Below are 25,032 nucleotides of genomic sequence, written 5' to 3' on the forward strand. Positions count from 1 at the left end.
AAAATTTAAATATCTGAGTATATACATAAAAATAAATAAACATAGATTTTCATGTCTGCTTTATGAAACAGTATAATAGCACACATATATTGAATATACACACAACTGATATGTATGATATGTTATATATGCATATTTGTATAAATGTGTTGTATATTTTGTGTATACAGAAGTTATATTTTTATTGTATGTAGACACATGTTGACAACACACACATGTGCACACACAACCAGAATGGAAGCAGCTTCTGCACTGTGCATCAATGGCTGGTAATCATAGAAGGAAAGGCCTGGTGAGGATGGGAGCAGGCCTCCTGGACAGGGTGGGATTTGAGCTGAGCCTTGAAGCAGCTGAGGGAGCCGGAGGAGGGGATGAGGATGCTCCAAGTTCATTTCAAGTTGCCCAGCCTAGAAATACGCTTGAGATGGCCCACCAGGAGAAAGGGGTCTGGACACCTATTCAGTTGTTTGGGGAGTTGTTCTAATGCCTGGCTGAGACTTATCAATGAGTACTACGGAAGGAAGCCTGGGCTAGAGGCCTCACCACCAGAGTTGGCTACCCATGTGACCCTTGGCCAGCACTTCCCCTCTGGGCCTCACTTTACTTCTCTGAAAGCTGAGGTGGCTGAATTCAAAGCTGTGGAAGGACCATTCTGTCCTATGGCCAGTTTCCAAACCCTGCCTTTCGTGTGCCCTTCACTCCATCTTCTGTAGGTCTCTATTCCCTTCTAGGTGAGCTCTAGGTCTCCTTCCAGACCTAAGTCTGGGATTCAATCATCAGCATTGTGATTGTGATTGAAAAATTGGGGGTTCCCACTTGTACTTTCAGTTATCCTGTAAATCTTTATGTGTCTCCCAGTACATAGAGTTCCTTGAGATCATGAACTATGTTCTTTCTCTTTCTCTGCCCAGTGAAAACACAGTGCTCCCTCATTGGGCCCAGCCCTTTCTGAATCACAAATCTCATCAGGAGGATGGGGCACACTGGAGTACCCCCTCCATTCCTCTACTCCCTGAGTACTGTCATAATGGCTGTCATGAGCAGCCCCTGGGAATTGTAGAGCCTTGGAAGTCTTTGCCTCTATGGTAACATCTCATGTGTGTTGTGTGTGTGTGTCTGTGTGTTGTATGTGTGTATGTTTGTGTGTAACTAGAGTCTTGGGACGAATCCTTCCATGGAACATTGGCGTGTGAGCAGCTTCCACTTCCCATCTAGATTCCCAACAAAACCACTGGGTCTCAGGAAACAGGAGATAATTAGCTGCTTGTTCCATGCGGCTCCTTCCAGCCCCAAGGAAGAGCCCAAGCGAGCTGAGGACTTCTTTCAGGCCCCCTTTCTCCACTTCGGGCAGCCGAGGCTCCCAGCTCTATCCATCATCATTTTCACTTTGAAAGTTGCTCCATTTGTCTTGTTCCCTTACCTCTGTCACCTCGAGCTTGGAGTGTCGAGTCCCGGCTTCTCACATGTGGTCTTTCATGTGGCCTATTCCCTGCTGGCAGCCACTCCATCATCCCCTTTGCCATTTGATCTCCTGTCCTCTCCACATGGTGAGCTCCTCACAGCCACCTGGTGGGCTCTGTCTCCAGGCCCGCCCCAGACATCCCCCCCTGCTCTTCCCCTCTCTTCCTCTTCCCCGGGATAATGGGAGATGGTTTTAGCCTTTTTTTACGCTCTGCATTGAGCAGCTTATGAAAGAATTGCTTTTGTTTGCCTGTATTTATTTATTTATTTATTTTCAGATGCATCTTTCACTGAATTTTCCTTCAAAGATAATCTCCAAATGCCATAAAATTCCGTTTTATTCTCTTTTCACTCTAATTTTCCTTCTCATTTCCTTCTCACAGTCTTGGCCCTGAATAAAATAACTCATAGTTTAAAATAATGCATGTTCCCGGCTCCTTGCCCATCTGTCCTGCTTGGATATGCCACATTAGGGATTTTTAATCTGGTAATAAGATCTTTATCTGCTTTTTTTCCTTTCCCTTGCTTTTGGCACGAGGGGAAACCTTCAATTCAAATCACAGAATCATAGATTTAGAGCAAGGGCAGATCTCTGAGGCTGGGGAGTCTAATTCCCTACAGACAAGGAAACTGAGGGAAACAGGTTAAGGGAGTGGCTCAGGGTCACACAGCTACTAAGTGTCTGGGGTAGAATTAAAACCCAAGTTTCCACAATCTAGGTCCACCATTTGATCTCCTTTGCCCACCAATCCATGCGTCAAGCACTATGGGAGACAAGAGGGCTATAGAGATAAAAACCAAACAATAAGATTTTCCCCCAAAAGATTACATTCTCCTAGGTGTCCAGGGTGAAGTGCCCAGAGAAGTATTTATAAATTCAACAAACATTTGTTAAATATGATTTTGTGTTAGATTGGTATTGGGGGAATAAAGTTGGTTTTTGTTTTTGTTTTTTAAGGAGCTTACTTTCTACTGGGAGAAGGGGAGGGAGATGGTAGACCTGGATACGAGGGCCGCAGGGTTAGAGCTGGGACATATTCAGAGGCCCCATCTCTCATTTACAGATGGGAAAAGGGAGGCCCAGGGAGGTTCAGAGAGACGGGTCTGGCTCAAAGGGCGGAAACTCCCTCTGTCAATGTAAGTCAACATTTCCCCTGCACCTTAGGGTTACAGAGGACCACCTAGAATGCCAAGAAGTGGCCCAGGATCACACAGCCTGTATGTATCATACCTAAGCCTTGAACCCATGTTCATTTTGCTATCATACTTCTCAAGTACAAGGCAAATCATCATCATCATCATCATCATCATCATCATCATCATCATCACAACAATAATGGCAACCATAATACTAACTAGCATTTACATAACACCTTATACAGACTACTTCATAAATATGTTCCCATTTAACTTCATTTATCCTACAGTCAAGTACTATTATTATCCCATTTTATAGATGAAGAAGCTGAGGCTGATTTAAATGACTTGCCCAAAGCTCACAGAGGTAGTATAAGTATTTGAAGCTGGATTGGAAGTCAGATTTTCCTGCTCTAACCACTGTAGCACTTGGCTTTTTTAAGATTTCAAGAGGAAGAGAGCATGCATAACTGGGAAAGGGAATCAGGACAGCCCTGGTATTTTCTGAGCTTTCATTTGTTCTGGTTTGCTACCTACTAATATTCTTGGGCCATTCCAAAGTGTTACTGTTGACTAATCAACAAGAAAATGGGTCATGTTTTTTAGTGAGAGGATGCTCCAGCCCATGCTAGTCTTTCTCTTGTCAGAACTCCTCTGTCCATGCGGTTTGGATTATGAAGCCTTTACTGGATTACAGGGCTTGCTCATTTGCTATATTCTCTGAGGAGACATGTTTGTGCTTCTTATTAATGTTCTTGGTTTGATTGTAAGGTCCCTGAGGGCAAGGAGTATATCTTGGCTTGGTCAAAACTTTCTGAATGGAATCTGGCCAAGACTTCAAAGGAAGCATTTAATGGCGCATCCCATCACAGCGTGCTACGAGCCAGAGAAGAGCAGATTCAGTGGCTACCGAAGAACTGGTTTCATGGATCTGAACAGGAAGGGGGATAAGAATCAGAATGTTTGAACCCAGACTTCAGCTTCAGGAACAAAGGCTAGAAGCTGCAAGGAGACAAATGGACTTGAGACAAAAAGCTCTTTCTCCCAGTGTAAGCTGTCCCAAAGTGGAACAGGGGCCCTTGAAAGATAATGGCCTCCTCACTGCCTTGGCAGTCTGTTCATAAAGGCTTCAGGACCATGGATGTGGGGGGAAAATTCTGAGCTGCACCAGGTGTCTCTCAGATAAGCTTCCTAATTATTTAATTCTAAAATGCTCTTTCCCTAGTACTTAGCTTTGAAAAGGTGGTTTCTTCCTTCCTTCCTTCCTTCCTTCCTTCCTTCCTTCCTTCCTTCCTTCCTTCCTTCCTTCCTTCCTTCCTTCCTTCCTTCCTTCCTTCCTTCCTTCCTTCCTTCCTTCCTTCCTTCCTTCCTTCCTTCCTTCCCTCCTTCCTTCTCTCCTTCCCCCCTCCCTCCCTCTTTCTTACTTTCTCTCTCTCTCTTTTTCTTTCTTTCTCTTCCTTCCTTCCTTCCTTCCTTCCTTCCTTCCTTCCTTCCTTCCTTCCTTCCTTCCTTCCTTCCTTCCTTCCTTCCTTCCTTCCTTCCTTCCTTCCTTCCTTGACTTCCTTCTTTCCCTCTTTGTCTCTTTGTCTCTTTATTTCTCTGTCTCCCTTGTCTCCATCACTTTGCATAGTGCTTAGAACACAGTACACACTTAATAAATGCAACTTGTTTGATAGAATACAAAATTATATAATCCTTTCTGCCTTTAGACAAACACCTTAGGACTTTAGCTGATTAAAAATAAAGAAAACCACAAATCCATCTCCCAGTTCTATCCTCAATGGCAGTTTTCCCAGATCTTTATCCGGGAATATGTACACTTCTAGGATCTGGGACTTTTTTAGTGTAGATACTCCTTCCACTGGTATCTTCCATACCTTAGTTAGTTTTATAACCTGCTATGAAAAAAATAAAATAATCACCTAGAGCCCTTTAGCTATATTTCTTCAGATCCTTCAAAATTTCCCCAATTTTGTGCCTGATATAGATGTCTTTTCTGGCTTTGGGTGGATAAGAGAACTAGAATTGAGAGTGTCCTCTGTAGTCATGTATTCCAAGATCTTCATTTTTCAGATGAAGAAGTAAAGCTAAGGTGGAAAATGAGATAAGATCCAAGCTCCTTAGATTGTAAACCTTAATATTCATTAGACTGAAGGGCGATGATCCTTTCCTTTCTTGGGCATTGTTACCTGCCTCCCATCCCAATCCCAACTTTGCCATGTGGATTCAGTTAAAATCAGTTATTTCACTGGTATCTATCTTTCTGGAGGGTGTTTATCTTCCACCGATCCATCCCCCACCCATTCCTCTGTGCCTAATAATGCCATTCTTTGTATGACTTTTCCCCTAGGAATTTAGGAAGTGAATTTTCCACCACCAACATGCCCCTCTTATTTCCTCTAAGGGGTTCATATGGTCCTAGGTAATGCTTTCTCAGTGTTTCCATTTCCTAAGTTTCTTTGTCTTTCTCCTTGGAATAAGTGATATTATCCTAGATTGGTTTTTAGAATTCAAAATATTGATCTGACCTGATGACCCAGGCTGAAGTTCTGGATAGGGAACTTGGGAGGTTTTCAGGGTCCTGTTTGCATTTTAAACTTAGTAGGTCTAGACATGAGCTCATCGGGTTTCTTCCCCACTTATGGTTTCCACTGTCCCTTACTCCATAGAATTCCTTCAAAGCTGGAATTATAAGGTTAAAAAACCCAAGAATTACAAAGCCCAGGTCCTCAGAGTCCCATCTTAACCACCTTTCTGTTTTCTTCTAGTTCTCACCAGCTCCTTCACAAAACCATCAGTCCATGGCCAGACCTACTTTAATCTCTGCAAGTCACACTCTTGATTCAAAGAATCACAGATTTTGAAGGTTAGAAGGAGTCACAGTGACCATCTTGGTGAACCCATTTCCATAAAGAATTTCCACTCTGACTGAGCCAACAAGTCATCCCAGAACCTTTATCTGGAGCTCTCTTGTGAGGAAAGGAGCGCCTCCCAAGGAAGCCCATTACACTTGGGACAGAGTTCATTTTTAGAAAAAGTATTACTAGTTAAGCTGGACCTCATTTCTTTTCTATTATTGTGCCTGGTTCTGTCCACTGGGGCTAAACAGAACAAATCTAAATCTCTTTCCTTTTGACAACCCTTCAAATACTTGAACACAGCTATGATTAACCCTACCACCATCTTCTCTTCTCCAGGCTAAACGTCCCCAATTCTCTCATCCCCAATTCTTGTCTTTTGGCAAGATCTTGGAGTCCTCCATCTTGGTAATTTCTGTCTGGAGGTCCTCCAGGTTATCTATGTCCTTAACATGGGGCAATCAGTCTTAGTTGAATTTGTAGAAGGCCAGCTAATTGTTGTTTTATTTTTTAAAAATCAGTTTGCACAACAAGGTGATTCAAGGCAATTCCAATAAACTTGTGATAGAAAGAGCCTTCCATATCCATAGAGAGATGATCCATAGAGAGAACTCTATGAAGACTGAATGTGGTTCAAATCATTATTTTTCACTTTTTGATGTTGTTTGTTTGCTTGTTTTTTAATATTTTTTTCTTTCACTTTTTGATCAGATTTTTCTTGTGCAGTATGACAGATATGGAAATATATTTGGAAGAACTGCACACTAAAAAATCAGTTTCCAAGTCATGACTGTGTCCCGGGTATAATACTGAGATTGTTCAGTCTTCCTTCTTTACCATCATTGATGCTTTGGAAGTAGACTGAAAATTTCAGCATTAAAGTCTAAAGTCCATTTGTGTTTCTCCTTATTTAACAAAAAAAAAATGGTGGTAATTTATGACATCTCATTGTACAATGTAATTTAGTTCGAGTAATTAATAATAAATGGAAATGCCCAATATCTGAATAATGCATCATTAATATACTTGTCTTATCATTCTGCAGTTATATATTCAATGCTTTTCTCTCAGAGTTCTGGAAACTTTCAAAGTGTTAGTTAGTGGGCTGTTATTCTCAGGGGACCCTCATGAGGTAGACCAATTATGTTGACTGAGGATCTGTCCACAATTCTGTGCTTCAGTCAGCCAGTCAATAAATGCCTACTATATGTCAATAAATACATAGTTAAGAAGCACCTACTATGTGCCAATGTCAGGTACTGTGCTATGTCCCTGCTCTTAAGAAGCTACCAGTCTAATGAGGGAAGAACTCTGGACAAACAAGCTCTCTTCAGGATGAATGGGAACACAAGGTACCGTCATTAAATAAAGGAGATCAGAGGGAGTTGGGAATCATCAGCATAGAGATGGGAACTCTATCCACAGAAACTGATGGGATCACCAAGAGAGGAAATCGAGATGGAGAAGAGCCCCCAGAATAGAAGCTCGTGGGGCATTCAGAGTTAGCAGAATTGAGCTATGTCATTGATAAGGGGTCCATCAAGGACAACAATCTTTAAACTGAGGATAAAAGAAAAAATAAGCTTTGAGATCCCAGGAAAATGAGGAGATGGAATGAGATGCTGCGGCAAAGAGTTCAAGTTCCATACCAGGGAAACTGTGGAAGGACAACATAGTCAGGGCCTGGAAGGTAATCTCTTAGACTGGGGATGCACAAAGGTTAGCCCAGATTTTCAAAAGAAGGGAAGATGGTAGAATTTTGAAACTAGATCATGACATGCTCACTAAGGACTTGGAAGGAGAGGTAGTAATCAACAAAACTAGAATGCTTTTGTCTAGAGCAGCTTGTGCCAGATGAACCCCATTTATTTTTCAATTGACATATCAGGGAAATAGTGTAGACCTAGAACTTCTGAGCAGCAAAGCTCTTGAGCAAAATGGAGCCCAAGCAAAATAGGGCTGGACAATTCTAGAATTAGGCTAATCCAGAAATGGTGGAAGGACTGGGGCCAAAGAGTAGTTAGGCAATTGGGGAAATGTCAAGTTCAAAAGAGAGCCAGAATTTCCCAAACCTAGCATCAGTTGGCTTAAGAGACAGTAGATTCCCCAATATCAGAGGCTCTTTAATGTCAGTGATTTCCCTATGCCATTATCTGCAAATTTTTCTATCTATAGCTTGTATGTACATAGTCATTTACACTTTGGAACTTCTTTTTTTCCCTTTTCTTTGTGTCCCCAGCCTGGAACACAGCTGGTGCTTAATTGATGCTTATTGACTTGCAGTCACCCCACAGCTTTTTAATTGAGGCTATCAAACTGCCCAAATCTTCGATGTAATATAGAATTTTTTTTTGCCTCTTAGAAGTTGCCAGGTATGTCAAAGTAGACATTCTTCAGCTACAATTTGAAATAAATGTGCTCTGAGGCATTTTCCAAGACTCAAACTTGGTGATCTCTTGATTTGAAACTTGGTTTGCCCAAAGTTGACTGGCTTTCTGTCTTTGAGCAACTCCCAGACTGGTAGAGTCATCTTTACCCTTGTTAGACCCCAGTAGACATGTTCTGGAAATCGAATGTGGGGCTAAGAAATGGGAAACTTGACATTTCACTTGGCCAATTTTGATACCATCAGACTTTGGAGGGAAAGATATTCTATATTCTATGTATTCTATATTCTATTTTCTATCTCCCTTCCCTGTTTTGCTTGTCTCTTTTGTGGGAGGTTGTAGGGGCTTTAGAAACTACATTTCTTTTGAGATAATTTTAATCAAACATTGATTAAGCCTTTTTTGCCTTTGAAACTGGAAGTACACAATTTTATGTGTTTGTATATATGCATGTGTGTATACATGTATATACATGCATAAACATGCATATTGTGTATATATACTTATTATGCACATATACATACGTACACACAGGCATGTATATATGAAATTAAAGTGTTTCCTTTCCTCCCAGAAAGTTACCATCCAAAGCGAGTAAACACCAACATAAATAAATTCAGAGCAGACGTCAACCAATTAACCAACCAATCAACGACCAAGCGTTTCTTAAGGGTCCAACGACCCACAAAGTGGCAGGCAATGGGGATCCAAGAATGCAAATGGCAGAATCCCTGCCCTTAAGGAGCTTGGATATTGTGAAGATCCTTTCCTCTGTGGGGGAGAAGGCTCAGCTTTTGGAACCAGCCTTGCCTTTTTTTATTCTTCCAGGGCCCTTGCTTGAGCTGCTAAAGAAAGACTATGAATGAAAGCTCCAGGGCAGGTTCTTCAGTCTTAGCTCATTAATCTTAGATGATCTTTCTATTTTGCCTAGTACCCTGCACAGTGGAGTGTGCTCTCTGTCCACAGAAGGTACTTAATAAATGTGCCTTGAATTTAATAAAAGGAAAATATAGTAGGTGTAGGGATGTGTGACCTCACAGCACAGTTTCGATTTGTTTTTATTTTAGATCCCTATCCTATTGGCACCAATAAGTGCCAGTTTCTCAGTTATTTCTCTTCGCAAAGACTTGAAAGAACAACTTACATATTCCCTTTTTTCCCAAAGGTAATTCAACATTTATTTATAAACATTTAGTTATTTATTTAACTTTTTTTAAAATTAAAGCTTTTTATTTACAAAATAAATGTTTGAGTAATTTTTCAAAGCCTTCTGTTCCAAATGATCTCCTCTTTCTCCCTACCTCCTCCCCAATATGGCAAGTAATCCATGTTAAATATATTAAAATATGTGTTAAATCCAATATATGTATACATATTTATAAGTTATCTTGCTGCACAAAAAATCAGATCAAGAAGGAGGAAAAAACTGGGAGAGAAAAGAAAATGCAAGCAAACAATCAAAAAAAGAGTGAAAATGCTATGTTGTGATCCACACTCAGTTCCCACGGTCCTCTCTCTGGGTACAGATGGCTCTCTTCATCACTAAACAATTGGACTGGTCTGAATAATCTCATTATTGAAAAGAGCCAAGTCCATCAGAATAGATCATCATATAATCTTGTCGTTACTGTGTACAATGATCTCCTGGTTCTGCTCATTTCACTCAGGATCAGATCCTGTAAGTCCCTCCAGTCCTCTTTGTATTCATCCTGCTGGTCATTTCTTACAGACCAACAATATTCCATAACATTCCTATACCATAACTTATTCCATCATTCCCCAACAATGGGCATCCCCTCAATTACCAGTTCCTTGCCACTACAAAAAGGGCTGCCACAAATATTTTTGCACATGTGGGTCCCTTTCCCTCCTTTTAAGATCTCTTTGTGATATAAGCCCAGTAGAAATACTTCTGGGTCAAAGGGTATGCACAGTTTGATAACTTTTTGAACACAGTTCCAAATTGCTTTCCAAAATGATTGGATCCTTTCACAATTCCACCAACAATGTATTAGTGTCACAATTTTCCCACATCCCCTCAAACATTTGTCATTATCTTTTCCTGGAATCTTAATGAGTCTGAGAGATATGTAGTGACAACTCACATATTCCATTGAACAGAAAAACAAAATTCCCATTGCCTTGGGAAGCTATATGCATTTGGAAGTCCAAGCCTTAGGTCTTGGATCCCTGGGTTCTTCTAGCCCAGTGTATATGGAATCTGGCAGATCTTATGGCTAGGTCATTTGAACACTAAGAAACATAGGAAGGGAGAGGGGAGAGAGAAAGAGTCCAAGAAAAATGAGAATTAATACATTAAAATAATTCTATATATTTTCATTTTTCCATTAATGGACCACTATGTGTGACCACTGGCCAATCCTGAGAGGTTGATGAGACATCCTTCCCAAAAGCTCCAGGCAGTGCACTGGGCAGATTGCCACTCTTATAATCAGGAAGACCTAGATCTGACTACCAAAGGCTCTGAAACTTAGACTCTTTGAGGGCTGGAATAATTTTTTTTTTGCCTTTCTTTGTATCCCCAGGATTTCACATGGTGACTGGCACAGAGTTTGTGCTTAATAAACACCAATGGGCTATTGAATTAACTGAAACTTCAGGCAAATCCCTTGGCTGCTCCCTGAGCATCAGTTTCCTCATCTGTAAAATGGAGATAATAATAGTCTGCTTCACAGGCTCAGGTAGGGAAAATGAGAAAAACATACTTAATAAATTTCACATACAATCCTTTCCTGATTTTGCCCCGATGACTAACTGCCTTCCTCTCAAAATAATCACATAGTAATTGTGTGTATGGCATATATATATATATACATAATACATATTCATTAATGTTATATAATCTGTTTAACCATCAGCTATGTTTTCCTGTCATTCTATCTCAATAGACTAAGTATGGAAATAGACTTAATAAAAAAGAAAGGTAGTCCCTGCTGTCAAGGAGATTATAATGTAAAGGTAATTTGTGCTAGGGTTAGGGTTATCAATCTATCTAAGTATCTATATTTATCTATCTCTTCCTCCCTCCCTCTCTTTCTTTTTCTTCCTTCCTTCCTTCCTTTTTCTCTCTTCCTTTCTCTCTCTCTCTCTTTCTTCCTTTCTCTCTCTCTTTCTTTCTTTCTTTCTTTCTTTCTTTCTTTCTTTCTTTCTTCCTTCCTTCCTTCCTTCCTTCCTTCCTTCCTTCCTTCCTTCCTTCCTTCCTTCCTTCCTTCCTTCCTTCCTTCCTTCCTTCCTTCCTTCCTTCCTTTCTCTCTTTCTTTCTCTCTCTCTCTTCCTCCCTCCCTCCTTTCCTTTCCTTTTCCTTCCTTCCTTTTTTCTTTCTTTCTTTGAAATTTCCTTCCTTCCTTCCTTCCTTCCTTCCTTCCTTCCTTCCTTCCTTCCTTCCTTCCTTCCTTCCTTCCTTCCTTCCTTCCTTTTATCTATCTATCTATCTATCTATCCTATTTATCTTATTAAAATATAAGCTTTCTGAGGGAAGGGGTTGTTTTACTAGCACCAAAATTTAGCACAACACCTCTAACATAGCAAGTGCTTAAGAAATGCATGTTAGTGGATTGATTGATATCTTTTACTATTGTGGAAGAAAATGTTACATTGATAGAAAATGGTGTGGGTGTGTGTGTGTGTGTGTGTGTGTGTGTGTGTGTGTGTGTGTTTGTTTGTGTGAATGTGTGTATGTGTATGATTGTGTGTATGACAGAGATAGACTGACAGACAGATAGACAGAGACAAAGACAGGTAGAGATTTAAAGACAAGCAGAGATAGAGACACACACACATAGAGAAATAAACAGAGGCAGAAATAGAGAGAGGATGGAAAGCACATCTGACCAGTAATCTGAAGATCTGGCTTGGAGTACTGGACCTATCACTTCTTATGGAACCTGCAACAAGGCACACAAGCTTCCTAAATCTCACTTTTCCCATCTGTAACTTTTGTCCAGTCGAAGTATCCCTAATTCCTTCAAACAGTTTTCATCTGGCATCTATTCAAGGGCCTTCCGTGTCCTGGGTGCCCTGCTCTAGACTCTCTCTAACTTATTGACTTTGCAGAACTGAAAACTCCAGGTGTGATCTAAGCAGAAAGCAGTGGATGGTGGAACTTTGCCCTTATACCTGCTTGAGCTGCCTGACTTAATACAGCATACAACTCTGTTCTCATTGGGTCTGTGATTGTTTGATCTAATACACTCCAAGAATGAGAAGTGCCTTTTAGAATATTCTCTTCTGGCTAAGTATTAGGAAAATCAAAGGGAACTTATTCATTTCCTTTGAGTAAGTAACAAACATTGACTCCAAAACTTGCATTTTCTTTCTGATTTCCTATCCTATTATTTTTATTAATAGTAACATTTTTATTATTTAAGAGGTACCCAGCAGCCAAACTTAGCCAGATACTGTTTCAGAACAAAGATGTCCTGTGTCAGTGGCGAGGTGCCCAGGGCCTAATTCTCATGCCCCTCTGCCCTCTTGGATGATTTCTGTTCACAATCCTGTCTTTGAAGTCCAGCAGAGTCCTGCTCCCAGGGGAGAAACAAAGGGTAATGGGATTGAGCCAAGGCTTTTACTGCCAGCTACCAAGGTAACAGCTCTCTTCAACAGAGTGTCAGTGGCTAGGTAATCTTCAGGACCTGCCACTCTCTACTGCCCAGGCTCTGGCACATGGATAGAGGGAAAGCAAAGGAGCTTCAGTGAGTATGCACTACATGGGACCTGCCAGTCCCCACTCCCTAGGTTCTGTCACAGGGACAGAGGGTAGGCAAAGGGGTTCAGTGGGTATGCAATATATGGGACCTGCCAGTCCCCACTCCCTAGGTTCTGTCATAAGGACAGAGGGAAGGCAAAGGGGTTCAGTGGGTATGCAAGACATGGGACCTGCCATGGGACAAAGAGAAGACAAAGGAGCTTCAGTGGGGAAATATACAGCACCTGCCACTCCCCAGATTCCCCCAAAATGATTAGAGATGTCCTGCCTTTATGAATGTACTCTCAAAGGATCAAGTACAGAAACAAGGGAAGGACTCCACGCTCTCTCTGGCAAGGCTCTAGTTATGTGCCTAATACCATCTGGGCAATATCCATCAGCCAAACATCCCTTTGACCATAGACCAAACAAAGGCACTGACTGTCTCAGTCAACCCTTCACACTTAAGTACAAACTAATAAGTAGACATTTTAAAATCCTTAGAATTTAAATGTTAGGAAGGAAAAGAAATATCTTACCAACTAGAGATCAACTTTCAAGTCCTTCCGCCCCAAAATTTCTTTTTTTAATATTTCTTTTTTATTTTAATTTATGAAATAAAATAAGAATTTCCATAATAGAGTAGAATAAAAGATACTTCTCGTGATATTACAAATATATTATGTGTATCCTGCTATTTTTAAAATATATAAAGTTGTCATATTAATATATAAGTTATCATGTGAATATTTTTGCCCTTTTTTGTCCTCTTTCCACTTCCACCCAAAAGATGGCTTCATTAGATGGCAAATTCCCCTAAATTTCTTGATTCCACTATTTGTTAGGGAAGCCTTCTATCTTTCTTCAAAATTATTTCGTATTCACAGGTTCTAGTGTCTGCCCCACCCTGAAATGACTTTGTATTTGTCTCATTATGACCAGGATCATAGATCTCTATTTGGAAGGTACCTTAAACACTATTTAGCCCAACATCTTCATTTTACAGATTGGGGAAATTGAGTCCCAGGAAATTTAGATGATGCTCCCAGATACATTAGGAAGAAACTCAGAGGAAGCATTTGAACACAGACCTTCTGGCTCCAGAGCCAGGGTTCTTTCCCTTGGGTGATGTATTTATTGTGTCCTCACCATGTCTTCCAGAATCCAGTCTCCAGATCCTGGGAAATTAATCCATTTTTTGGGAGACTTCCAAAATGGTATCCCAATGGTACAAGCCATTAGGCTGATAGCTGAGCGTGCTTGAATTGTTCAATTGGTCCACTTTACCTACTGCATGATTCTGGACATCAGAACCCCTGATGTGTGGTGGGGGCTCCCTACCCCGTCTTCCACCTAAATCATCTCCCCATCCTTCCCATTAAAGGCATCTCTTCCTTGCCTTTTCACCTGCTCAGAACAACACCCCTTCCTAGTCATCATTCCTCGGAGATTTCTTCTCCTATTAGAATGTAAGCTACTTGGGGGCTGGGACTGTCTCTCTTCAAGACTTAGTAAATATTTCATGGCTGCTTCTTCATTCATTTTCCATATAGGATATAACCTTTTTGTGGGCAAAGATGGAGTAACATCCAGTTACTCTTGGGGCTTAGTCAATGGCTTGTCAAAGATGTTACATCGAACCAAGAGCTGATGGGATCCCACATAGACCACTGTGCCTGGAGTCAGAAACCAACCTCAGTGCTTCCCAATTCTATGTTCTCTCTATTTACCTCAGTTTCTTCATCTGTAAAATGGACTCAATAACAGTATCTACCTTACAGTTATTGGGAAGATCAAATAAGAAAATATTGGAAGTGCTTAGCCCAGAGTTCCTGGTACATAGTCTACAATACAAATGCTTATTTCCTCCCTACTGTCCCTGCTTTTATTTTTGTCTGAACCTAGCACAATTCTGGTACATAGTAGGTGCTTAATAAAGCACCTACTATGATTCGATCATCGAATATGATAGTTATACACACTGAGCTTCTCACTTGAGGGGGTACTAATTTTACAGATGAGGAAACTGAAGCTTGGAGGTTAAATTGTATGACTTGTTCATAGCTACGTGGCCAATATATATATATATATATATATATATATATATATATATATATATATATATATATATATGAGGCAGGATTTCCTATTTTCCCAGATCTTCTTATTTCCAAGGCCAGCCATGTAGCTGCTCCACTATCCTTTTTTTTTTTAAGTGGAAGAAATATATAAAATAGAAAAAGGATTCCTGCCATGATCAACAAAGTTGCTCAGAGAAATACAGTGTCTTCTGTCCGAGGACATGTTGTAATTGTCTTTTGTCAGTAATGATGACTAAAAAAATGTGATTTCTAATCATGACATTTGCTTAGATACAGAACACAAAGGCAGACCGTATGTGGAGAAAGCTTTGTGTCAAAAGCATTTGAAATTGTCAAAGATAGAAATTTTTAAAAAAATCCCACAAAAGTGAAGGCCGCAGTGACTGTGATGGAGACCTCCAGACATGAGTCAGCTGCTAAAAATGCCCCGATGGATTTAAGAAGCTCTTTGTCATGCTCAAAAAACCAACATTTTTTGTGTTTTCCTTTGACTTTACATCTCGCTATTGCAAGTACAGGGCTAATTATTAGCTGAATGATATCTATTATTCCTGTGCTCTGCAAAGCTGAGCCGGATATGAGCCAAATATGGCCACAAACACATTACAGTGTGCAGCGAAATCAAAAGAATACAATAATTCTGTTTTCAAGGGTTAATGGTATTTTTCCTCCTACTCCGTTTGAATCATTGGACAAAGGTTCCACTGTTGTCTATTCTAGGCAGCTGTGCTGAATAGTAAAGATTTGGAGTTCTTTGTAGGCAGGAGAAAAATTAAAGCTTTGTCCCCACTTTTAATTCGTATATTCTAGCAAACACCCATGCAGAACGGTTGGACGCTTGGAGTTGCAACAGGCTAAGGAAAGTTTGCACAGATAAACGGAGTTATTCTAAATTCTGTGCCTACCAAGCTCCAAATCACAAAGTATACTTGGAAATCTGAAAATTCAGCCTGAGAAACTTTTTCTAACTGCCCACTATGTCCTGTGGGCCCCATTTATTTCCTTGAATGATGGGAAATATGAAAGAGAAAAAGGCCAATGGCTTGGCTCTCTCTTCGTCTCCTTCAGTCCTAAACAGTGATCAGTGTTGAGTAACTTGTAAGCGAGTTCTTAGAGGGAGTGGGAACTTATTTGTCCAAATGTGGATCCTTACTGCCTTCCGTTTCTGGTTTAACATTGGAAGACTTTGTGATCTAATGAAAGAGCTCTCTTCAAGGTTCATTTCCCATTTTCCTCCTTATGAATCTGGCTTACATGCTGCTCCTCACAGGTGACAGTCCATTTGCTACTCCATGAATTTTCACAAGCTGTTTCCCCTTCCCCAAATCCACCTCTTTGAGCCCCCAGCTTCCTTTAAGGCTTGGCCCATCCCTATTCTTTCCCCCCCATTCTTCTTTATCCCCAGTTGGTAGTATTGACAGTCTGGATATATCCTTGTATTTAGTATAGAAATAGATTTAGAGTTAGCAGGATCCTAGGGGCATCTTGTCCAACTCACTCATTTAACATACGAGTAAACTGAGATCCAGGGCAGCTAGATAGTACAGTGGATAGGGCACTAGAATTGGAGTAAAAAAAAAAACGATTTCAAATCCAGCCTCAGAAATTATTACCTGTGTGACTATGGGCAAGTCACTTCGCTATGTTTACTTGTTTTCTCATTTGTAAAATAAACTGGAGAAGGAAATAATAAACCACCTTGATAGCTTTGCCAAGAAAACTCCAAATTGTAAAGTGATAGCTGTGTGACCCTAGGTCACTTAGTCATTTTCCTCAGTTTCTTCATCTGTAAAATGAGCTGGAGCAGGAAATAGCAAACAATTTCTGTATTTTTGCCAAGAAAATACCAGTTGGAAGCACAAATAGTTGGATGTGATTGGCTGATAACTGAAATCCAGGACTCGATCAAAGTCACACAGACAGTAAAAGAAGTAAGATTTGAACCCAAATCTTCTGACTCCTGTCAGAAAATTTCCCACTCTACCAGTTACTCAGCAGTAGGAAATAAGGATTGGAGAGGATATACAGGAATGAAAGTGAAATAAAAATAAAAGGCCTTAAAATTTGGATTACAAAAAAGAAGGCAAGAAAATGGAGATCAGAAATATCTGTAGATTATTAAACTTTAGGTTTTCATCACTAAAGAATGGCAAGGTCATTTGTTTTGTGTGTGTGTATATACACATCTTATAGTTACATATCTTCATACAACTTGTCCACCCTTTAATAGAGTTAGGGGCTCCCTTTTTATCTGTTTAGCACCTAGTCTTGCGTCTGACATGTAATTAAGTAAATGTTTATTAAACGAATGAACAACGAATTAAAAATGAATTAAAAGCAACTGTGAAAAGTACCCAGAAACACTCAAAAGTGGCTGTAATTGTTTGTTGGTTTCCCCTGGCAAAAGTTTTAAACAGTGTTGCAGTCATTGTAGTACCCTCAAGCCTTCTAATATTTTCACTCTTGTAGTGACAGAAAATCTCTTTTGGGAATGCTAAGAAGAATCCCAGGATCCTCATCCCTGAATCTTTGAACGGGCATCCTGTCCACCCCATAGTGGAACAAGAATCTTTTCTATAACATCTCTGCTAAGTGGTCACCCGGCCTCTTCTTGATGAACTCCAGTGACAGAGAGTCCTATCTAAATTTCCCCAGAGCCACATCCAGACAACTGTAACAAACATCATTAATTGGTCCTGGAAAATCAGATCATTAGAAAACGAGGCTGCAAAACAAGGCTGGGGTGTCCCACAGAGGAAAGGAATGAGATTTGGAGGAAAGAACTTTCCCCCAGTGTCTCCTTTGTGTCTGTTGGGGGAGAGATCGAGGAAATCTCTCCTGTATGTATGTATTTCCCCCGCCTTCCCACTGCCTCTATTTGACAAGGAACTAGAAGAAAAACCTCAGCTTGGCAGGCTGTTTCTGGGATGACCAGCACCAAACTCTGACAGGAGACCTTTTCCCTCTGCCCCTGCTGTAGCCTTGGAGAACTGAGTATTAATGAGCAAAATATCCTGACATTAACAGGGCATGCTTCCTAACTGCTGACCCGTGGCCCCCCTCTAGGCCGGGGCAAAGTTTTATTGCTTCACAAATCTTTGGCTCCCAAAGATCCTTTTTAAAAAACTGTAACAAAACGGACCTGATAGACAAGGTGAATTACTGTCTAACTTGATGTGGTCCCTGTGAATAGGCTGGACCCCTAGGTGGGCAGGGTGGCCCATTGTGTCTCGGCACATGGGCTATGAACCTTGTCAGTTATATAAAGCTGAAATTTACTTCTCTACAACTTCTCCCCATTGTTCCTACTTCTCCCCTCTGGGGCCAGGCGGAACAAAGCTAATCCCTCTTCTCCCTGACAGCCCTTCAAATACTTCAAGACAATAATTATGTTCCCCCCCCAAAAAAATCTACTTTTCTCCAGGCTAAATACCCCAAGTCTCTTTGACCAATCCTTACGTTTGGTCATCCTGGTCAACTTCTTTTAAAAAAATTTTTTTTATTAATTTTATAATTATAACATTTTTTGACAGTACATGTGCATAGGTAATTTTTTACAACATTATCCCTTGTATTGGTCAACTTCTTTTGCATAAGTTATCCATATCCTTGTTATAATATGATGTCCAAACAGAACCCAGTACTCCATATGCTGCTGATCAGGCCCAAGTGCAGTGAGCCAGCACATCTCTAGGCCGAGGGCCCTGTTGCTTTTTTGATTTTAGAATCGTCATTGCTATCTTTTGTTTCTATGTCCAAATTGATTTTTTTCCTATCCCATACCCAGGAAACCAAAATTTTTTTTTGGTAAGAAAGAAAAAGAGAAAATAGTTTGGACAAAGTAGAGTGGGAAATGCAGTGTTCCACAGCCATGGTCCCCCACCTATGTAGAACATAGAATGTGAGAACTAACAGATCTTAGATTGTTGGAATTAGCAAGGACTTTTAGAACATGGAATGTTGGTGCTAGAAGGGACCATCAGATGAAGATTTCTAAGGGATTTTAGGATAGGAGTTCTTCACCTTTTGTGTGACAGAGTCCTTTGGCAGTCTAAACAAACCTAAGGACTGTTTTACAAAATAATGTTGTTGTTTTTTAATTTAGGATTGCAAAGAAAATCAGGATTAGGATTGCAAAGAAGAGGAGATGAATTTTCTAATCCCTCTTTAGGGCCCAAGCTTAGCCATTCTCCCATTGTGTACATGGCATTTCTACACCCCTACATTCTAGCTTGTTCCTCTGGCATCTATGGCCTTGATGAGTCTATTTAGGCCATTTTTCTCCCCTTCCCTTTTAATCTAAAGCTCTTTAGACTGGCTGTGCCCTTGCTAGGCACTCCAACCTTTGCCAAAGGAGGAGTATTTGTTGAATATATTGCTGTACTTGGATGTGGACTAGATCCCTGAGATTCCTTCTGAGATTCTGTGTTTTTATGAGACAATATAACAGAGGTAGAGACAGGGCACTCACTCAAAGGACCTGGGCATTCAGCCACCCCAAGCTATTCCCTGTGATTTCAGCTCTTTAATTATCACAGAATTGCCACACTCACTTTGGGCTTAGAAGGTTTATGCACTTTGGGGACAGACTCAAGGGAGGAAAAGGCATTTATTCAGAGAAATTCCCAACCTCCCTTGGAAAATCAGAGAAAGGCCTCCTTAGCTAAGTTGTAAAATTAACAAATGTCCAACAGAGACATGTCCTCCCACCCCCTGCATCGGAATGTCCATGCCTCTTTGGTGCCTCCCGGGGCCTTGCCTGCCTCCCTGCTGCTTGGCCACATTTCTGCCAGTAGCCCATGGATCACCATCCTCCTGCACACCGGTGAGGAACGCTCCAATTCTCAGGGAGCTATGTGACCTTTCCGGAGCCAGGGAAATTGTGCTTCTTTCTCTTTTTGTGTATTCCCTGCTGGGTACTTCTTTGGTAACCCTTTTTTATTTCTCTCCAGATCAGACTCTAAGAGAAGAAAGGGGGAAAAATTAAAAAGAAAGATTGTGAGATATGCATCCTTAGATCAGGGGGTTTAGAAAGACTTGTGGTCTAAATGATAATATTAGGGATTTTATTTGGGAGTAAAGAATATTAAAATTGAAAGGGATCTTAGTCCCCAGAATGCTGGAACACAAACGGGGAGCTGTGAGGGAACCTTAGAGCCCAGAGCACTAGAATGGAGAAAGACTTCAGATATAGAATATTAGGATATAATATATTGGAGCTAGAACATAGAATGTTCCAACCAGAAGGGAGCTTAAGACATTGAATGTTAAAAATGGAAAAGCCTTTAGAACAAAGAATTATGGAACATAGAATGTGAGAACTAACAGATCTTATATTGTTGGAATTAGATAGGACTTTTAGAACATAGAATATTAATGCTAGAGAAGGGCCCATCAGATGTAGATTTCTAAGGGATTTTAAGGATAGGAGTTCCTAACCTTTCGTGTGACGGAGTCCTTTGGCAGTCTAGACAAACCTAAGGACTTCTTTACAGAATAATGTTTTTTTTAAATTTAGGATTGCAAAGAAAATCAATTAGATTGAAATATAGTTATAAAATATATTTTAAAAACCTAAGCACATGGATACCAGGTTTAAACTTCTTTAGAAGAGAGAGAAAAAAGAACCCAGAATGTTAAAGCTGGAAAAGACCTTAGAACACAATGTCAAAGCTGGGAGGGGTCTTAGCACACAGAAAGTTAAAGGTGGAAAGGACCTTAGAACACTGAATGTTAAAATTGGAAAGGACCTTAGAACACAGAATGTTAAACTGGGAAATACTTTAGAATACAGAATGTTAAAGCTAGAAAAGACCTTAGAACACAAAATGTTAAAGCTGGGAAGAACCTTAGAACACAGAATGTTAAAGCTGGAAAGGACAGAATACAGAAAATTAAAGCTGAAAAGAACCTTAGAACACAGAATGTTAAAGCTGGGAAGGACTTTAGAATACAGAATGTTTAATCTGGGAAGGACTGAAAGTTAAAGCTGAAAAGGACTTTAGAACACAGAATGTTTAAGTTACAAGGGGCCTTAGAATATAATTTTTGATACTAAAACATGATTATCAGATGTGAAGAGATCTGGGAGACTTTTTAGGTCAATCTCTTTGTTCTACAAAGGAGGAAGCTATAGCCCAGGGGTTTGAAGGGGCAGGGGAAAGTCAGTTGTTAATGGCAGAGGTAAAAGGAGAGCTCGGGCTTCTGTGGCTCTTTCTGCTATTTGAGGGTTACAGCATTACCCTATTTTTACTATTTCCTTCCCAAATCCACTGTAACCAGTTCTCTGGATCAAAGGCTAGATCGTCACAAATGTGTTGCTGAATACTCAGTGAGAGAGCCATGACAAATTACCTGGAGAAAAATAGTGGAGGGGAAGGGGCAGCAGCAGTGACCTTGGTGGGAGCAGTGGAAGGGGCTGAGGCTGAGAATGGCTCCACAGAAGGGGGAAAGATGTCATTTTATAACCAGTTTCCCAAATGGTACATTCCCAAATGGATCTTGCAATTCTTAAGAGATAATGGTCTCTTTTCTTCCTCAGCAAATTCCCCTGCATTGATTTGCTGAACTCCCTAAAGCCCCCAATACCTTTCTCATTATTGTTGCTTTTGCCTATGAACCTGGCTCTGATTTTTGCTCTTTGATTGACAGGGGAAGGATGGAAATAGTACAGAGGATGGTCTGCCCATCAGAGAGGGGGGTCCATGTCTTTAATAGCCCCTTCCTTCTTTCTGCAAGAGGGAGAAGTCCCAAGAGTTGTATAGACTGGTGGAGGTCCATGGGAGTTCCCGGGGGACAGAAGGACATTTCCCCATATGTCGGCACAGTGAGGCAAGCTCTCTTGACTCTTTGCTGGTTTCAATTCTACTCAGGAGATTTTTATTCATGAGTTCAGTGAGACAAGAAGAGGACAATTTGATCTTCTTACCTAAAGAATAACTCATTGTGTCAAGATCTATTGCTTGTAACTTTTAATTTGTAGAGGGAACCATGAGCATCCTAGGTACAATTTCTTTCCCTTTGGATTCTTTCCCTTCTTGGTCTGGGGAAAAATGCCAATAGGGATACTGAGGCAATGTGGTATTATGGCACTGGACTTGGAGTCAGGAAAACCTGGGTTCAGATCCGATTTGACTCATTTACTAGCTGTGTGACCCACAGTAAGTCAATTAGTCTCTCTGTGCCTCAGTTTCCTCATCTGTAAAATGAGGAAATTGAATTTAATGACCACTTCTTTCTAGTTCTAAGCCTCAGTTCCTAGGAAAGTTTTCTTCTTTCTGTTCTGGAGGAAGCGTGTGTTCTCCATCATGTCAGTGGGTAGCTGAGTAAACTGTTACAAAAATCATGACAACTTATATATCCTACAATTCAATGAAAACATTTCATGATAGACTTGGCTTTGGATTCTGCCTAGGCTTCTTATCAGCTGTGGGACTGGGGTATTATCCTTTCTGGGTCTCGATGATCTTATCTATAAAATGAAGAAGTGAGACTTGGTGATTCCTGAGCATCTTTCCATGTCTAAATCCCGCCTTCCTCTGAGATATTAAAAGCTAATCTAGTATGTTCTGTGATAAGGGAGAAACAGTGGGCACATGGCTCCTTCCATACACAACAATTATTTCCTGTACTTTCCTTCAATTATGAAAACAAAAGAGCTCTTTGCCTTTACCAGGGATTCATCAACTCTGATCTTTATTTTCTTTCCTTTTTAAATTAATGTCTTGTTGATTCCTATTTTGTAAAAATAACTTGTCATTTACAGATTTCCATTGTAGTGAGCCTTCCTTCGTAAGAGGGAAAATAGATAAGCCAAACTAACAAAGAGTGAGTATCTCTGAGAGTGTATTCTGTGCTCTGATCTCCTACTTTTCCCAGGAAAAGAAGAAATCTGTTGGAGAGGGCAAATTCTACAGCCTTTAGTTCCATTTCATTTCATTTCCATGTTCTTTTAATTTATATTGTTGTAGTTTTCATTTCACAACTGACCATCTAATCCTGCTTGGTTCTCTGTTTCAGTTAATACAAATCTTCTCATGTTTCTCTGAAATCCTCATTCTTTGTTGTTCCTTATGGACCAATAATATTCTCCTAGTTCATATTCTCCAGAGGCATCATGGTGCAGTGAAAAGACCTCTGGCTCCAGAGACAAAGGACTCCAGTCCAAAGCTTCTATTTATGTGATATTTAACAAATCATTTTCACCTCTCTGGCCTCAGTTTCCTCATCTGTAAAATGAGGGAGTTGGATTGGATGCCTTCCCAGTGTCTGCCTACATTTTATTTATTTATTTTTGAATTTTATTTTTTTGAATTTATTTTTTTGAAAGCCTTTTATTTTCAAAATATATGCATGGGTAATTTTTCAACATTGACCCTTGCATAGCCTTGTGTTCCAAATTTTCCTCTTCTTCCCCCCACTCCCTCCCCTAGATGGTAAGCAATTCAATATATGTTATACATTTTAAAACATATATTAAATCCAATATGTGGAAACATATTTATACAATTCTCTTGCTGCATAAGAAAAATCAGATCAAAAAGGAAAGAAAATGAGTAAGAAAATGAAATGCAAGTGAACTACAACAAAAAGAGTGAGAACATTATGTTGTGATCCACATTCAGTTCCCACAGTTCTCTCTCTGAGTATAGATGGCTTTCTTCATCACAAGATCATGGGAACTGGTCTGAATCATCTCATTGTTGAGAAGAGTCATGTCCATTAGAATTAATCATTATATAATCTTGTTGTTGCTGTGTACAGAATCTCTTGATTCTGCTCACTTCACTTAACATCAGTTCATATTAAGACTCTCTGGCCTCTCTAAAATCATCCTCCTGATCATTTCTCATAGAACAATAATGCTCTATAACATCCATATCCCACAATTTATTTAGTCATTCTCCAACTGAGGAGCATCCACTCAGTTTCCAATTTCTTGCCACTACAACAAGGGCTGCCACAAACATTTTTGCACATATAGGTCCCTTTCCCTCCTTTGAGATCTCTGGGATATAAGAACTGAATCAAAGGGTATGCACAGTTGGTAGCCCTTTGGGCATAGTTACAAATTGCTCTCCATGATGGCTGGATCCATTCACAGTTCTACTAACAATGTATCAGTGTTCCAGTTTTTCCACATCCCTTCCAACATTCATCATTATCTTTTCCTGTCATCTTAGCCAATCTGAGAGGTGTGTAGTGGTATCCCAGAGTTATCTTAATTTGCATTTCTCTGATTTTTGACCACTAAATGGCATATCCTCAAATGGCTCTTGCAATTGTTAAGAGACTAATGGTCTCCTTTTTTTTCCTCACCAAACTCTCATGCACTTATTTGCTGAACTCCTCAAGGACTTCAATGTTGCTTTTGCCCATGAACCTGGCTATTTGTGATGTTTTATTGACCTGGAAAGATGGAAACTCAGTAAAAAAAAAAAAGGGAGTCCCCTGTACCTCCGAGCACTGGTTCTATTCACAGATATCTCATCTGCATGGTTTGCTGCATAGTGCTGGACCAAGATGTCATCATTTATATTGTTGTGTCTGGACGCCAATAAGGAAAGTCACATTTTGTGTGATAAACTTCCCTATTTCCAGGACTTTATAATTCCATTACAAAACTCCTTTTGGCAGGCACAGCTGTAGCTGAGGAACAAATAAAAGACTAACCAGTGGCTGAACCATGGATGGAGCAGGAAATGGTTGCCCTTCTCTCTCTTTTAGGAGGCTTTTTTTAGTTATCTCCAGCTCACCCATAGCTGGCTGGGGGAGGGAGAAATGTTCTGAATACAAACCAGTGCTATTGAGCTTTGTATGTGGAATTATTGATTTCTTGATATTTACAGTTTGGAAAACTCTCCCATCTCTGAAACGAGGCCAAGTTCAAGTTGAGGCTCTCATCGCTGGCCTCCTGTCTGAATGCAGTTTCTGTTTGTGAATGGAACGCTATTGGACGCTGGCCTAGTATGACATCAGAATTGAAATGGGAGGCAAAGGTCCCCTCTTTGTGTGGAGAAAAAGACACCCACCATAGTTGCTCCCTGGGGATGCATTTTGAAATTTTGTGGGGTGGTTAAAGTCTTTGGCGGCTCATTGTGTGGAGCTGACCCTTCATCTTCAAGGCCATGTCAAGTAGGACACAAACTTGGGAGGATGTCCCTGATAAGGGACAGAGAGTTTGTGCTTCAAGAGGATGAGACAGCCAGGATGAATCCAGGAGGATGATTTTCTGTTTTGGAGACAATTTGCAAAGACCTTTGCCAAGTCACAGTAGAGTTACAATCTTTTTCGGCAGAGGGAGTGTGCTTACCACTAGAATCACTGATCTTGAAAGTAGCACTGTCTTGTTGACAATAATAAAGCCAAAAGGATTGGGCCTT

The sequence above is a fragment of the Sminthopsis crassicaudata genome, chromosome 4 (assembly GCF_048593235.1).
Source record: "Sminthopsis crassicaudata isolate SCR6 chromosome 4, ASM4859323v1, whole genome shotgun sequence".
NCBI classification, from domain to species: Eukaryota; Metazoa; Chordata; class Mammalia; order Dasyuromorphia; family Dasyuridae; genus Sminthopsis; species Sminthopsis crassicaudata.